At 43.4% G+C, this 15,224-nt stretch overlaps 1 protein-coding gene across 3 annotated transcripts in view; it reads right to left on the bottom strand.

Annotated features, from left to right (window-relative positions):
• CACNA1I (calcium voltage-gated channel subunit alpha1 I) overlaps positions 1-15,224 on the bottom strand; it is a 411,324-nt gene that overhangs the window by 142,581 nt on the left and 253,519 nt on the right. The gene's annotated exons all lie outside the window — the stretch shown is intronic.

Raw genomic sequence — 15,224 nt, 5'->3', positions numbered from 1 at the left:
GAATATCTATATCTTATAACTGTATAGAAGAACAAGACTTATTAGAGTCATAAGATACAGAGACACTGTAAGATCAGTGCTGCCATTCATGGCACAGCCGCACAAGGCTCTATCCCAGCTGCAAGAGATCTGTCCATATTTTAGAAGGACCTCTTCATACGCAACTCATCTCAGCCTGCAATTCCACCTGCATGCCCAATATACGCATTAATTCAGCTTGTCAGAAGTGCGAACGCCCAGTTGTTACCTATTTACACCCTTTCAGCCTCAAGTGGAATGTGACCAAGGGGTCTATGTACTAAGCCTTGGAGAGAGATAAAGTGGATGTAGATAAAGTACCAACCAATCAGCTCCTGTCACTGTACAGGCTGTGTTTGATAAATGATAGTTAGAAGCTGATTGGTTGGTACTTTATCTCCATCCAAGGCTTAGTACATAGACCCCCAAGTTACATATTGTGCTATTCTGAATCGTCTGTATTTGCTCTAAAGCTGCATACACACGTAAAGATTTTCTGTCCAACCATCCAACTAGTTGATTGGTTGGAATAAAAATCTGGTAAGGTATAAAAGCAAATGACAATCAGCAATTTGTTCCCAAATGCCGGAAAATGGACAAAAACTGTTGTTTGAACAAATTGTTTAGTTCAAACATTTAACAAACTTTTCTGACGACCGTTTTCATCTGTTTTCTGGCATGTAGGAGCAAATTGCTGATCATCAGTTACTCCCATACGTTACCAGATTTTCATTGCAACCAATCAACTAGTTGGAAGGTTGGACAGATATTCTTTACATGTGTACCCAGATTAAGTATATGCTCTGCCAAGGAGCTTGTGCAGTACTCAACATTGCAAGAACTGTGCGCAAAATGGGCTTGTGTACAAATCTGCATCCTACCTGTTATTTCATGTGTCCTTACAGTGTATCATCTGCCCAGCCTTTATGTCACAGCACACCGGACACCGGCATGCGCTTACCGTGTCTGACGGCGCTGGTCTGCGGCAGGGCAGCTGGCGGGGAGCCCACGGCGCCCTCTGCTGGCTGATCCTCCTTCCTTCTGGCAGCATGGTGCGGGTGGCTGCGGCTCCCTGCGGGCGGCTGCGCTGACCTGAAGATATTTAAAGGGCCATGTACACCAATTAGGTGTAATCACAGAAGGTGCCAAATTAAAGCCTTGCCTATTTAAGGAAGTCTATGGGAGCACTCCTGTGCCAGAGTATAGGCTCTATTACCTTGCTCCAGCATTCCTGTGTTTATTTGCTATTTGTTCCTGACCTTTGCTTAGTTCTTGAATCCGATTTCATATGACCCCTGGTAGTGTGCGTTTGATAATTGGTTCTGACTTTGACTATCCTCCGTGACCTGCATATGGTACCGTCTTGCCTGTTTGGTTCTGACCCGGCCTGTCGACTACGCTGAAAGTCATCTCCGCTCTATCCAGAGTTCACCAGTATAGGGGAACCTATTCTGAGGGCCGCGACGCAGCCAAGTCCATACCTTCTTGCGAGGGTCCCTGGTGAACACCACCGGCACATTAGACTCCACACCTCAGAAATAGGTCACGCCAATCCCTAATATGGGTCACATCTATTAATGTTCCGAGAGTTGTGACACTTTATGGCACCTAAAAGCAGTACTCTCATGTCAGTCTGTCATCCTTAGTATTCAAAATTGCCAACCATCACTTGTTAACTTATCACTAATTACGATTTAGGGCAGTGCTCAAAGTGCGAATTTAGAGGTGGGGGTATGGAAATTTGATCCCCCCCAAATGAAAAAAGTTTTAGTGATTTTGATAATGTGTTTAATTTTAGTTGCACTATGTAGCAGGATATGTTGAGCAAAGATTGCTCACCTCTCTTATGTCTTCCATGTGTCCCTTCTGCTTTTATCTGTTTTCTTAGTCTGTCACTCTCCTCATGTGTCCATGTGTTTCGTCTCTTCATCCCCTTCCCCTCTCACTAGCTGATTACCTCTCACTCCACTAACTGCTTCCCTGTCTTACCACCTGCCCCTCTCTGTAACTGATTGCCTGTCACCCCCTGCCCCTCCATCTGATTCCCTCTTTCACATCCTACCCTCTCTGTAATTTGCTCTGTCAGCCCCTGCCCTGCTCTTTAAATGATTCCCTCTGTCACCCCCTCTCCTCTCTCTATCTGTGCTGGGAGGGAGCAGGAAGCATCAGGTCCCGGATGCACTGCAGTTTAAAGTTAGCATTGGCCGCCAGCCAATTCTGGGTCATGGACCGGCTGCCTATCAAAAGAAGGGCCGGATTTTCTAATCTGGTGCTGGCTGCAAGCCAATCGTGACTCACGGACTGCCAGCCAATGAGAAGCTGCAGTTGTGGGACACACCTCCAAACAAGTGCTAATATCCCATACTTGATCCCAGTGCTGATACATTATCTACTGCAGTGAGTGGCATATGTCATACTGTCTTATACCGTCCTACTTCAACCACTGATTTAGGGGAAATGTATCAAGCCTTCTAAAGAGTGGAGGAGTGGACAAGTGAAGAAATTGCCCATATTGTACCCACAAATCAGCTTCTAGTTAGCATTTCTCAAGTACAATCTATAAATTGATAGGTAAAAACTGATTGGTTGCCATGGACAACTCCACTCACTGACAAGCCCACTTGGTAACTGTCAGAAACCGGAGCCAATCAGCGGTAGCTCTACAGTTAGCGGGTGCTGAATGGCTGCCGGCTCCTGACAGTTCACACTGATCAGTCAGGAGACGGTTAGCGGTGTATGCGGTCACACTCATACACCGCTAAAGTAAGTATAAGGATCGTGTTCCCATTTTTTATTTTGCAAAGACCCCTGGATGCTACAGAGACCGGCGCAAGAATGGAGGCGAGTATATGATCTTTATTTCAGGTACTCCAAACGGATTTTACAAGAGAAGGGGACCGACCAGCTGGCAGCAGGAAAGTATGTGTGAGGTAGGTAGGTAGGTGTGTAATAAAGGTGTATTTTAGACGGTATGTGTGTACTGTTTTTTTAACTATTTAATTTACAGTGGAGATACATGTGTGTCGGCCGCCTGCTGGCACTTGTAGTTCCACAAGTGCCAAAGGGCAGGCATGGTGGTACCTGTAGTTCCACTGTAAATTACAATTTAACTATATACAACATTATTACCCCCGTACCCACCACTCCAGGGGTGCGGGGAAGAGCCCCAGGCTTCTGCCCAAGCCTGGGGTTTCGGGAGAGGGGGGACCCCTTCTTGGGTGGGGTCCCCATCTCCCCTGAGATCCTCGGCTTGGGCTGACCGGTTTGGGGTGTTAATGCTTTGGCCCTGGAGACCCGGTGATAGGGTCTCCTGGCTGTGGCTTTACACCCCAGTCGGTTTGGGTCAGGTGCTGGTTTTAAATATAGTGGGACCCCTACGCATTTTCCCCCTATATTAAAAACCAGCACTGGCCCTGCTGCCAGCTGCTGGTTCCTAAATTACAGGGGGAACCCTACTCGTTTTGTTCCCTGTCATTTTAGGAACCAGCACTGGTTGAGCAGTCCGGGGCTGGTTATGCTTTTTTGGGGGGGACCCTACATCATTTTTATTTTTTTTATAAAAACACTTTAAATTAAGTACACATGCAGAAACATCACACTGATCTGTGTATGTTTCTGCAAAACTCGCAGCTCAGGAGGTGGGGTGTTTGAAACTTCAATTTATCAGGAAGTTTGCTACAATCTCACCCGAGATTGTAATCTTGATTCTTGGTAAATTCCCGAGTTGCATCTTTTTCATGAAAAGTAGAGTTTGGCCGATGGTGAGTTGATTCGAGTTTGCAATCTCACACGAGTTTTTCAGTGAAAAATTAAAACTCTCTCCCAAACTCACCCGAGTTTGTCTTTAGTAAATTTGCAAGATGAAAAACATGCCTAAACTCACCCGAGATTGCAATCTCAACCAAACTCGAATCTTAGTAAATTTACCCCTACTAGTCATCTGCATTGGCGAGATATCCAGGTGCCCACACGGAGTCTGCACCTCCTCTCTTAAACTGCTGCTGTTTGGGAGGGGTGATTTCGAGCACAAATATAAATTGCAGTGTAAAAATAAAGCTGTCCAGTATTTGTGAACCACCAGGGCCGGATTAAGGTCTGTGGGGGCCCCTGGGCAACAAACTTGTGGGGGCCTCTATGTAACCGCTCTATATATATATATATATATATATATATATATACATACACACACACACACACACACAGTATATCTGTATATATAACTATACACACACTCATATATAGGTGTTAGTGTGTATATACACACATGTATACATATACTGTATATATGCACACACAATATATATATATATATATATATATTAGGGATGTGCAGGCTCGGATAGGTTCGAGTTTGCACGTGGAGTTCGGATTTTTCCCTCCTAAAAAACGGAACTCAGAACGAGGCAAAACGTCATCTTACATGGACGAACATCATCATTCCTGGACAAAAGACCAGGAATGATGATGTTCGTCCATGTAAGATGACGTTTTGCCTCGTTCTGAGTTCCGTTTTTTTGGAGGGAAAAATCCGAACTCCACGTGCAAACTCGAACCTATCCGAGCCTGCACATCCCTAATATATATATATATATATATACACACACACAGTATATATGGCTATATTTAGCCATATATACTGTGTATGTACACACACACATAATGTGTGTATATATATATATATATATATATATATATACACACATGTGTGTGCATATACACACAGTATATATAGCTATATACATGTGTGTGTGTATATACACACTAAGGGCTACAGTACCTGCCTGTCAGCGCTCTGCACCGCTGAGGTGCACCAAGAGGGAACCATGACTCACCTCTGCTTTATGTTGGAGCATCGGCTCCCTCTGACTGTCACTGACGACTGTGGCCACCGAGGAGCTTCCTACAGTCAGAGTCCCGCGAAATGATGACGTCAAATCTCGCGAGACTCTGGCTGTAGAAAGCTACTCGGCGGTTGCTGTTAGGTAACTAACAGCCGCTGACAAGAACAATAGCAGCGCCGGAGACAGCTAAATGCTGTTAACAGCAGCGGAGACTCTGGGCAGTGTGTGGGGGCCCCTTATGTGTGGGGGCCCCAGGACGATCGCCCCCTTCGGCCTCCCTATAATCCGGCCCTGTGAACCACACCCAAAGGCAGCCAGTGTTTACCCTGCATGCAAAATAAGACATGTACTTTGCACCCCTTGCATTGCAATGGTTTCAGTATGTTTTGTCAACATGTTGACAGTCATTATATAGACGCCATAATGTCGACATGTTCAAAATGTCAACAGCCAAAATGTTGTCAGGTACATAATGTCAAGACCCTATTTTAAGCCTAAACACTAGCCCTAAAATTTGCATTGTTAACATTTTGACTGCCGACATGTTGGGTGTCAACACTTTAACCATATCCATATTATGAAATTCAACATTATGGTATCAACCTATTGACAGTCGACATGATTGTCGACATAATACTATATCCCCATTGTGACATGGTTTGTCTAGTTGCCCAATTTACTCCTTCTTTTCTATCTTTGCTCCCAACTCAAAATCAGCCCCAATGTGCCTAATGTATTATTACAGGCACCTACTGTAACTTTTGAGAGTAATTTCTATTGATGGAAATTCATGAATTCTTTCCTTAGCTCCATTAAAGATCCTCCTGCCTAAATGTGACTCCCTAGCTTCAATTCTTCAATTCTACTTTATTTTGTCAAGTCCTATTTCCTAACTCCAGTCCTCATGCACCTCCAAGAACTCATGTTTTGAAGATTTTTGTCTGTGTAAACAGGTAGGATAATTACTGACACAGCCAAGTAGATTAAGTTACTTGTGCATGATTAAAGAAATCGAGAAAATAACATGAACTGTTGGTGGTACATAATGACTTGAGGTAATAAACACTGCTCTAGCAGATCATTGGTTAAAAAAGGAAAATGTTTTTTAGGAATTGGTTTACTCAAGAGCTTAGACAATGAATTTTGCAAATATTTATATCTATATTATATCGGGAGGCGATCATAATACTAACCTCGGGGAATCCGGTGCTCAGAATGCCGGAGCCGGAATCCCAACCCTATCAGAATCCCAGCGCCGGCATCCCGAATGTTGGCATCCTGAAGGTAAGTAGCGGGGTTAGGGGGAGGGTTAGCGTTAGGGTTAGGCACTAGGGGAAGGGTTAGGCACTAAGGCGGGAGGGTTAGGTTTAGGCACCAGGAAAGGAGGGTTAGGTGTAAGGAGAGGGGGAGGGTTAGGACACTGACTGACAGGTGATGGTATCCTATCCCTATTGGGATGCTGGAGTCTGGATTCTGAACGCCAGGATACCGAGCGCTGGCATCCTGTACCCAACCCATTATATCATAGCTATTTAATGTGATTATATTTTTCTGAGCATTAGATAAACAAATGCAGTTGTGATGTTAAGATTCTGCATTTTTGAACAACATGCTTAGATAGAAAGAGCACAAGATAAAATAGTTGCTTATGGCCAAATGTCATGCCTCCTGTCATGCGTAATTATGGGGGCTTGGCTGTGTGTCACACTGGAACGCTCCCCGAGCTGCTGGGCTGCACCCAGCCTCTCTCAGCACTTGTTAGACACTGCTTCCTGCGGGTGGGACGGTTGGGAGGTACAGTATGCAGTTTGTTCTTTGTTAAGGAAGGAATAAGGCATGGCGTATTCTGCCCATTTTAGAAGTATACTAGGTGGATATGCAACTAAGGGAACACATCATCAGCAAACTTTAGATTTTATTTTGTGGGATGAGATTAGTAAATAAACTATGATGGAGTGAAGACTACACATTAAATGACAAGTAGTGTCAGTAATCATTACTTTACTTAGAAAATGAACTAAGTTCCAAGCAGTCGGTAGGTATATAAACACACAGCGACTCAGCGAAAACAATTGATTTCATTTCAATGTCAACTATTTATCATTAAAAATAAATGTAGTACTACTGTTAGTATTTGAGGAATGAATGAGTGTCCAACAGGCAGTATATTGGGATGAAAACATAAAAGTTTAGATGAATCATTATTATTATTACATTTTATTTATAGGGCGCCACAAGAGGTCCGCAGCGCCGTACATACAGTACAGGGTACACAGAACATTACATTACAATACAGTAACCAACTTATAAACAGAGCACAAGTAACAATTAGCAACACAATTCTCCATACACAATACAGCTGGGAAGGTGAAGGCTGTCATAGAAGTGCTAGAGAAGAAGTCTGTGAGACAGTGAGGAGGAGGACCCTGCTCCTAGGAGCTTACAATCTAGGAGAGAGGGGAGACGGACAGATGACATGAGGCATGAGTGTGTAGAGGGGGACCTGAGTGCAGGAAGTAGGCGAGGTAGAGATGGCTGAGACAGGAGGGACAGAGACTTGGTGACGGTTATGTGGTGGAAGGGTATGCCTTGAATGACAAGGATAGGGTAGAATGTGTTGGAGCCATGCTTTGTGGTCATGTTTCCAGTTGAGCAAGCCATGTGTGTCACAAACCGTGCTAAAGACCTCCATCTCAGACCCCTGCATCCTCCCATGCACCTATGCTATCGAGGTTCGCGGTGCCACCGGCCTGCTGCCTGCGTGATTTCCGATGCTGGGCCTCCGCTTGAGAATCGTCTGCAACATCCCCGCTGTTGCCTGTGTTCCTCTGCCGCAGATCCATGTGCGCACGACGCGCCAGTACACAAGTCCTCCGGACCATGGGCGTGGCCAACTTGGTCCAGGTCAGGTGATACTCTTGCATCCAGTCACCAGCAGTCTCAAGTTGCCTCAGCCTATCTGCCTCAGCCTGCTGGTATAAAAGACCTCCCTGTAACACAAGCTGGTTGCCAGTGCAACAATGTCCATTCCTGTTGCATGACTTATGTTCCTGAGCTCCCTGTGTGAAACCTATGCTACTCCATTCAGGAGTCAAGTTCCAAGTTATTCAAGTTCAATCCACGCTACTCCATTTAGGAGTCAAGTTCCAAGTTATTCAAGTTCAATCCATGCTACTCCATTCAGGAGTCAAGTTCCAAGTTATTCAAGTTCAATCCACATTACTCCAGTCCGGATACAAGTTCCAAGTTATTCAAGTTCAATCCACATTACTCCAGTCCGGATACAAATTCCAAGTTCTTCAAGTTCAATCCATGTTACTCCAGTCCGGATACAAATTCCAAGTTCTTCAAGTTCAATCCACGTTACTCCAGTCTGGATACAAATTCCAAGTTCTTCAAGTTCTATTTTCATATCTCTGCACAGAGGACTATAGTATAACATCTTATTTCATAGTCTTCTCTATTGCTGTATGAGCAGAAACTATATTAAACGATCTACTTTTAAACCACCTCTTGATTCAGGTGTCTCTGTCTCACACCCCAGTTCGGGTACACAACTCCAAGTTCCCTAGGCCTGGACAATGTGCTTTGGAGTCCTATCTCACAACCTGCAACAATCATGCTCATTAGATACTTAGATGGGCAAAGGCCACGGTAGTGTTGCCGTTGTGAACAGGTTTATATATAACTAGACCCATAAAATTAAGCGTAGTAGAGCATATGTAGATGTACTATGTTTTCTGCATGTCTATCTATGTGTATGTGAAATAGGCTCCACACGCTGGTAGGATGGTAGCACTCAGTTTAAGGAACTATAGCCATGTGACCTACACTACTGCCTGCACTATGCATAAATCTGAAAGTCTGTGTCTTATTTCACCCATTATGAATCCATTATAAAGAAACTGGCATACATGCTAATCCCTGTTTCAGTACATTGACAGTATTAGGATTCCAGTAGAGAATTATGTCACCGGTAGAGATTAGCAAATCACTTAGCAAATTTGTAAATTCAACATCAGCACTGTTCAAGTTCAAAATACAAATAATAAACTAATAATGAAATAAACAGACAACCTGTACTCCTTTCAAAATCTCCAACAAACTCCAATGCTGGTTTCCATTAAAACTACAGTGATCCCTGCAGGGTTGTATCGAGGGTTATGGGCGCCCCTGGCAAAGTGAATGACTTGACCAACCAAAACTTCTACATATCTGGGCACATCATGGAGGTCCCTTCTTAGAGCCAAATCAAGGCTGTGGTCATTTGTAATGAGCCTTTCTTGACATCGGACAGCTGCGGACCCTCTAGGGGTTAACATTTGAGGGTGAATGAGCCGCGTTGTACCCCTTTGCCTTCCCATGCTCTGATGAATGCCATCTTTGTCAACTAGTAGTTGCGGCCCTTGAACCCTGATATAATGAGAACCACCTCTAGTGTAGGGTTAGTGCCTCTACTGGGTGGGGGGAGGATAAAAACAGGATCTTTTTGTTAACCCTCTGGGCTGCAATGGTTGCTTGGGCTGGTGTAATAATGAGCAACATTAGAGCTTCTGGAGTGCCAACTTTATCACCTTAGTAGTCTATGTATCAAAGGCAGAGGGTCTCACTGTTCATTATACTTAAGAATTAAACAGAAAAGTAGAATTTTCCATAAACTTTATATGAATAAACTATTTCAGATTTCCCAAATCTTTTTTCACCACCTGGTTAAGTAAGGAACAATGTATAGTAATATTTTCCTGTCTGCAAACTTTCAAAGTATTATAATATGTCCATTAATTTAATTTTATGAAATAACAACACATTTTATGAGCAGCCTGTGTACTGGACTGTTTAGAAACTGCATTCTGCATGTGCAGTGTCTCGAAAAACAATTATCTTCCTCATCTGCAATAAATTTCAGTGGCGGCTCCAGAGGTGGGGCTACAGTGCAGTCCAAAATTCAAATAGGGGAACCACACCAACCAACTGCCAGTGATATTTGGCAGCAGTTGGGGTGACAGTTGGTATGGCTTCCCATAGTCCAGCAGTAGGTGTATAGGACGCACTTTTCAAAATGCTTCAAATCCATCTCTTTATGGTTCAAATGGCAATTTAATATGTGAGCTCTATTATTATAAGTAGAAAACATCTACAACCATAATTACAATCAAACAGTCACATGGATGATAAATGTCAACAATGATAAGTTTCAACTGAGATCTCAGACATTTCTTAGTCTTCAAGAAGAATACTTCTGTTTAAATATTGCAATGTGCTATTGGATCTCTATTTGAATACACCTTTCTATCAACTTGCATGCTGCACTGATGCAATGTAATACTTTTAAATCATAGTCATTTTACATAGTGAAGAACTGTTTATGTCTGTTCTCTGCTATATTGAATGATGTTTCTTTCAATGAATCCCGCCAGCCTAACCCCTGCCAAACTTCCTAAACCTGGTTTACAGCAGATCTTAAAATAAGAAGGCAGACCTGGGGTGAGTAATTACATCTGAATAACAGAAATACATGGACTGATAAGAAAGAGAACAGGACAGGGAAGGATGGAATTGCACTGAGCTAATGACAGTATCACTGAAAGCAGAACCAGATGCTAAATGGAGGTGACAATTTCACTTCCTGTTGTTTGATTGTATCTCTCTGATAATAAATGATGGGAAACACAGTAGGTTACTTGAGCAGAATGAACGTTCCAATGTGTATACATATATTAACTAAACAGTTATCGCTACAGAAGAGGTTATAAAATGTGTAACAGAGCTTTATTAACAAAAAGATAATGGTGTAGTTCAGTTAACATATTCTGTTGCTTTTGTGTTTCACAAAAACTATTTTCTTCCAGCCAATGTCAGTAACCCAACTAGCGTTCCTATGGCGAAGCTAACCAGCAACGTTTACTTTGATTGATCCACATCATCCTATGCAGAGAAGTTTTTGCTTTTAGCAATCATTATAGAATAAATGTCTGGTCAGCAAGATATTGGTGTTGGCACTTGAGTCATTTTATATCATGCCCTTTCCCCGGATCGGAATGACAGCCGCAGCCCGACATGGGTGAAAATCCTGAATGGTGATTAAGGTAAGTAACCCTAATTTATCCCCCCCCAACCCTAACCCTCCCTTAGGGCTGCCAAACCCTAAACCCCTGCCCCCCAGTCAGGGCCGGCAACAGAAATCTTCGGGCCCATTACATTGATATAGACTAGAAAATATATATAGAGAAAGTATGCGCAATAAAATACAAGGTGCAGCCACAAGTAGTGTGAAAAGTAAACATCCTCTAGTTTACTAAAAGTACCACATAGAAAGAATAAATCACACTGGAAGTTAGGCGCTCTCTGTATACCTTAGGAAAAATCACCCCAACATAGTGCGTAACACATTAATATTCACCCTAAATGAATATCCTTGTCAGAAGAGGTAATCTTATATTCATCTGTAGAACCATTCATGGGAGGAAATAGAACATGACAGCCGCCGGGCACAGCATGCTGGTTAAAGCTGCAGCACCGCTCTTTCCCAGGGCCTGTGTGTGGGGTAAGTGTGTTTTACTAAGTGTCGGGGGCTGGGGGTAAGCTGCTGTATACCTCTTGCCTTCATGTGTGTACCGTGTATGTCACATCATGCAGTGTTTAGGCATGTATGCCAGGGTTTTTTATGTATGTATATACAGATCTGTTTGAGTGTGTCAGTGTATGTATATATAGAAAGAATAAATCGCACTGGAAGTTAGGCGCTCTCTGTATAACATAGGAAAAATCACCCCAACATAGTGAATAACACATAAATATTCACCCTAAATGAATATCCTTGTCGGAAGAGGTAATCTTTCATCTGTAGAACCATTCATGGTAACAGGAATAACTCACTTTTCTTAGTAGTCCACTGCATAAGACTTCATTACACAGATGCAGAGAAAGAAAAAATAGAACATAGTGTAAAACCTTTTAAATTAAAACACAGCTTTAATACAGGAACCAGAAAATTCAGCAAGTGCAGCAGGACATGGACTCAGTCAGTAAAAACAGAGCCACGCTTAACGCATTTCAGACTACTAGAGTCCTTCGTCAGAAGCTTGCACTCGGCTCTGGGGTCGCGCTATTTAAACCCTTAGTCCTCTCAGAGGTGCAGACAGGCGCCACTAATCAGCGTCCTTCCCATAATCCATCGGGCTCTCAAGAGCAAAAACAAGATGGCCGACATGCGTTCCAGTTGCGTTCCAGCAACCAGGATATGCATGCTTCAAGCCATCTGACAGCGATTTCTTCAAAGTTTCATTAGAATCATATGAGACAGAGTTTTGAGGGATTTATAAGTAGGCATCCATAAGTGGTAAAAAAGCGTCCATACATGGGCACCAGGTTTGCCCCAGTTACGCCAATCTGTTTATAGCGTATTGGGAGGAACATCAAATATGGCCCAATGGGTATCTGGGGGCAAACCTGGTGCCCTGGCAATGCTTTATAGATGATTTTTTTTTCATTTGGAGAGGTAATAAAGATGCTTTGATGTCCTTCTGTGATGAGTTGAACACCAATGATCTCTCCATTAAATTAACCTTTTCTATTAATGAAAGGGAAGTCTCTTTTTTAGATCTCAGTATTTATGTGAAGGATGATAAGATAAATACTAAAACCTTTAGGAAAACTACAGATTCCAATAGTTTTATAGAGACAACTAGTCAACATCATGCTAACTGGCTGAATGTAAAGTCGTTAAGAGACGACAAGGACCTTATTATTAAACCCGCTGACAAGGGTGGAGGTGCAGTCCGGGGTGATTTTTCCTAAGGTATACAGAGAGCGCCTAACTTCCAGTGTGATTTATTCTTTCTATGCGGTACTTTTAGTAAACTAGAGGATGTTTACTTTTCACACTACTTGTGGCTGCACCTTGTATTTTATTGCGCATACTTTCTCTATATATATTTTCTAGTCTATATCAATGTAATGGGCCCGAAGATTTCTGTTTCTGCACTTGCTGAATTTTCTGGTTCCTGTATTAAAGCTGTGTTTTAATTTAAAAGGTTTTACACTATGTTCTATTTTTTTCTTTCTCTGCATCTGTGTAATGAAGTCTTATGCAGTGGACTACTAAGAAAAGTGAGTTATTCCTGTTATCATGAATGGTTCTACAGATGAATATAAGATTACGTCTTCCGACAAGGATATTCATTTAGGGTGAATATTTATGTGTTATTCACTATGTTGGGGTGATTTTTCCTATGGTATACAGAGAGCGCCTAACTTCCAGTGTGATTTATTCTTTCTATATATACATACACTGACACACTCAAACAGATCTGTATATACATACATAAAAAACCCTGGCATACATGCCTAAACACTGGATGATGTGACATACAGGGTACACACATGAAGGCAAGAGGTATACAGCAGCTTACCCCCAGCCCCCGACACTTAGTAAAACACACTTACCCCACACACAGGCCCTGGGAAAGAGCGGTGCTGCAGCTTTAACCAGCATGCTGTGCCCGGCAGCTGTCATGTTCTATCTCCTCCCATGAATGGTTCTACAGATGAATATAAGATTACCTCTTCCGACAAGGATATTCATTTAGGGTGAATTCACTATGTTGGGGTGATTTTTCCTATGGTATACAGAGAGCGCCTAACTTCCAGTGCGATTTATTCTTTCTATGCGGTACTTTTAGTAAACTAGAGGATGTTTACTTTTCACACTATTTGTGGCTGCACCTTGTATTTTATTGCGCATACTTTCTCTATATATATTTTCTAGTGTATATCAATGTAATGGGCCTGAAGATTTCTGTTGCCAGCCCTGGCTGGGGGGACGGGGGCAGGGGTTTAGGGTTTGGCAGCCCTAAGGGAGGGTTAGGGTTGGGGGGCGGATAAATTAGGGTTACTTACCTTAATCACCGTTCAGGATTTTCACCCTTGTCGGGCTGCTGCTGTCATTCCGATCCTGGGAAAGGGCATGATATAAAATGACTCAAGTCCCTAACCCCCCCCCTCCAAGTGCCTAAAGTCTCCCGGGGGAGTGCCTAACCCTAACCCCCCCTTCCCCTAGCCTAAACCTAACCCTCCCGGGGTGGTGCCTAACCCTAAACCCCGCCTGGGAGCCCCTAACCTAACCCTCTCCCCCCCCCGCGGCTGTCCGCGTCCGGCGCCCAGCTTACCTTTGATCGGGATGCCGGGCGTCGGGCTCCCGGCATAGGTAAAATGACAGGCATCGGGATTTCGACACCTGTCATTTAACCCTTGCCGGGAATAGACAGTCGGGAAGACGACGGTCGGGATTCTGTCCGTCGGCTTCCTGATTGCTTCCCCCTTTCCCTGTATGTCCCAATTCAAAGGGCTACAAAGCTGGGAGCTACAGTACATATTAGGAATATCTCACACCTGTTACTCTGACACCAGAGATAATAACGTGCAGACACAATATAGCAACATATTGCACTGTATAATGACATAGGTTTAACAAACAAAGCATGAAGAATCAGGCTGAACTAATCATAATTATAGTATTAATTATAAATTCAAATGTAAGCAGGTGCATAGTTGTTAACTGTCCCAAATTTTCAGGTAGAGTTCCAGGTTTTAAATATTTTTCCCTGGAAATATCTGTCTCTCAAAATGTTACTGTTTTTCTATTTTGGCCAATTGCATGCCAACTGGTATCATCAATAGCATACTTGCCTACTTTTTAAAAGACATTTCATTTAAGTGTGCGGTAAAGTGGGCGTGTACTGCTACATCTGAGAGGCGTTAGAAAATTCAATTACATACAAATGTAAATGAACCACAAAGCAGTTACAAATATTTACTTGGTGATGAAAACACACTGATACTTTTCAGAAAATGCATGTAGCCATAGGGATCATTGTGCCCTATAACCAATGCAGGGAATTGATACTAATGATCAGCAGCGGCTCCTGCCCTCTTACCTGAGGGGGGCATGCAGTTGCTGCTGGCTTGGGTCCTGGCACCTGCTCAATGAATCTGGCAGGCGTCAGGAATGGCGCATGCACATGAACGGCGGTGGCGCCGCACACGCTTAACACCAGCTTCTCGGGGCTGCATTGTTTGCAGCCCCGAGAAGCTCTGCAGGGCAGCCCGAAAAGCAGAGCAGCAGCTTCCACTGGAAGCTGCTCTCTGCTGATCGCAGCCCGGACTGGCAGTCCCTGGGGGAGGAGACATCTCCCCCTGGCTGTCTGTCTTCAGAGTGACTGGCAGGTGGTGCTTCCAATGGGAAACCACCTCCAGTCACAGTGAATCCAGTGCAGTCACGGACGTTCACTGAAGTGGCAGATTTCACTGGGGGCTGCAGCCTTACAGCCCCTAGGTAAGATCGGCCACTGCTAATGATCCCATTTC

This window comes from Taudactylus pleione, unplaced genomic scaffold (assembly GCF_031769625.1).
Source record: "Taudactylus pleione unplaced genomic scaffold, aTauple2 ptg000726l, whole genome shotgun sequence".
NCBI classification, from domain to species: domain Eukaryota; kingdom Metazoa; phylum Chordata; class Amphibia; order Anura; family Myobatrachidae; genus Taudactylus; species Taudactylus pleione.
This window is presented reverse-complemented; position numbering and strand designations above follow the sequence as displayed.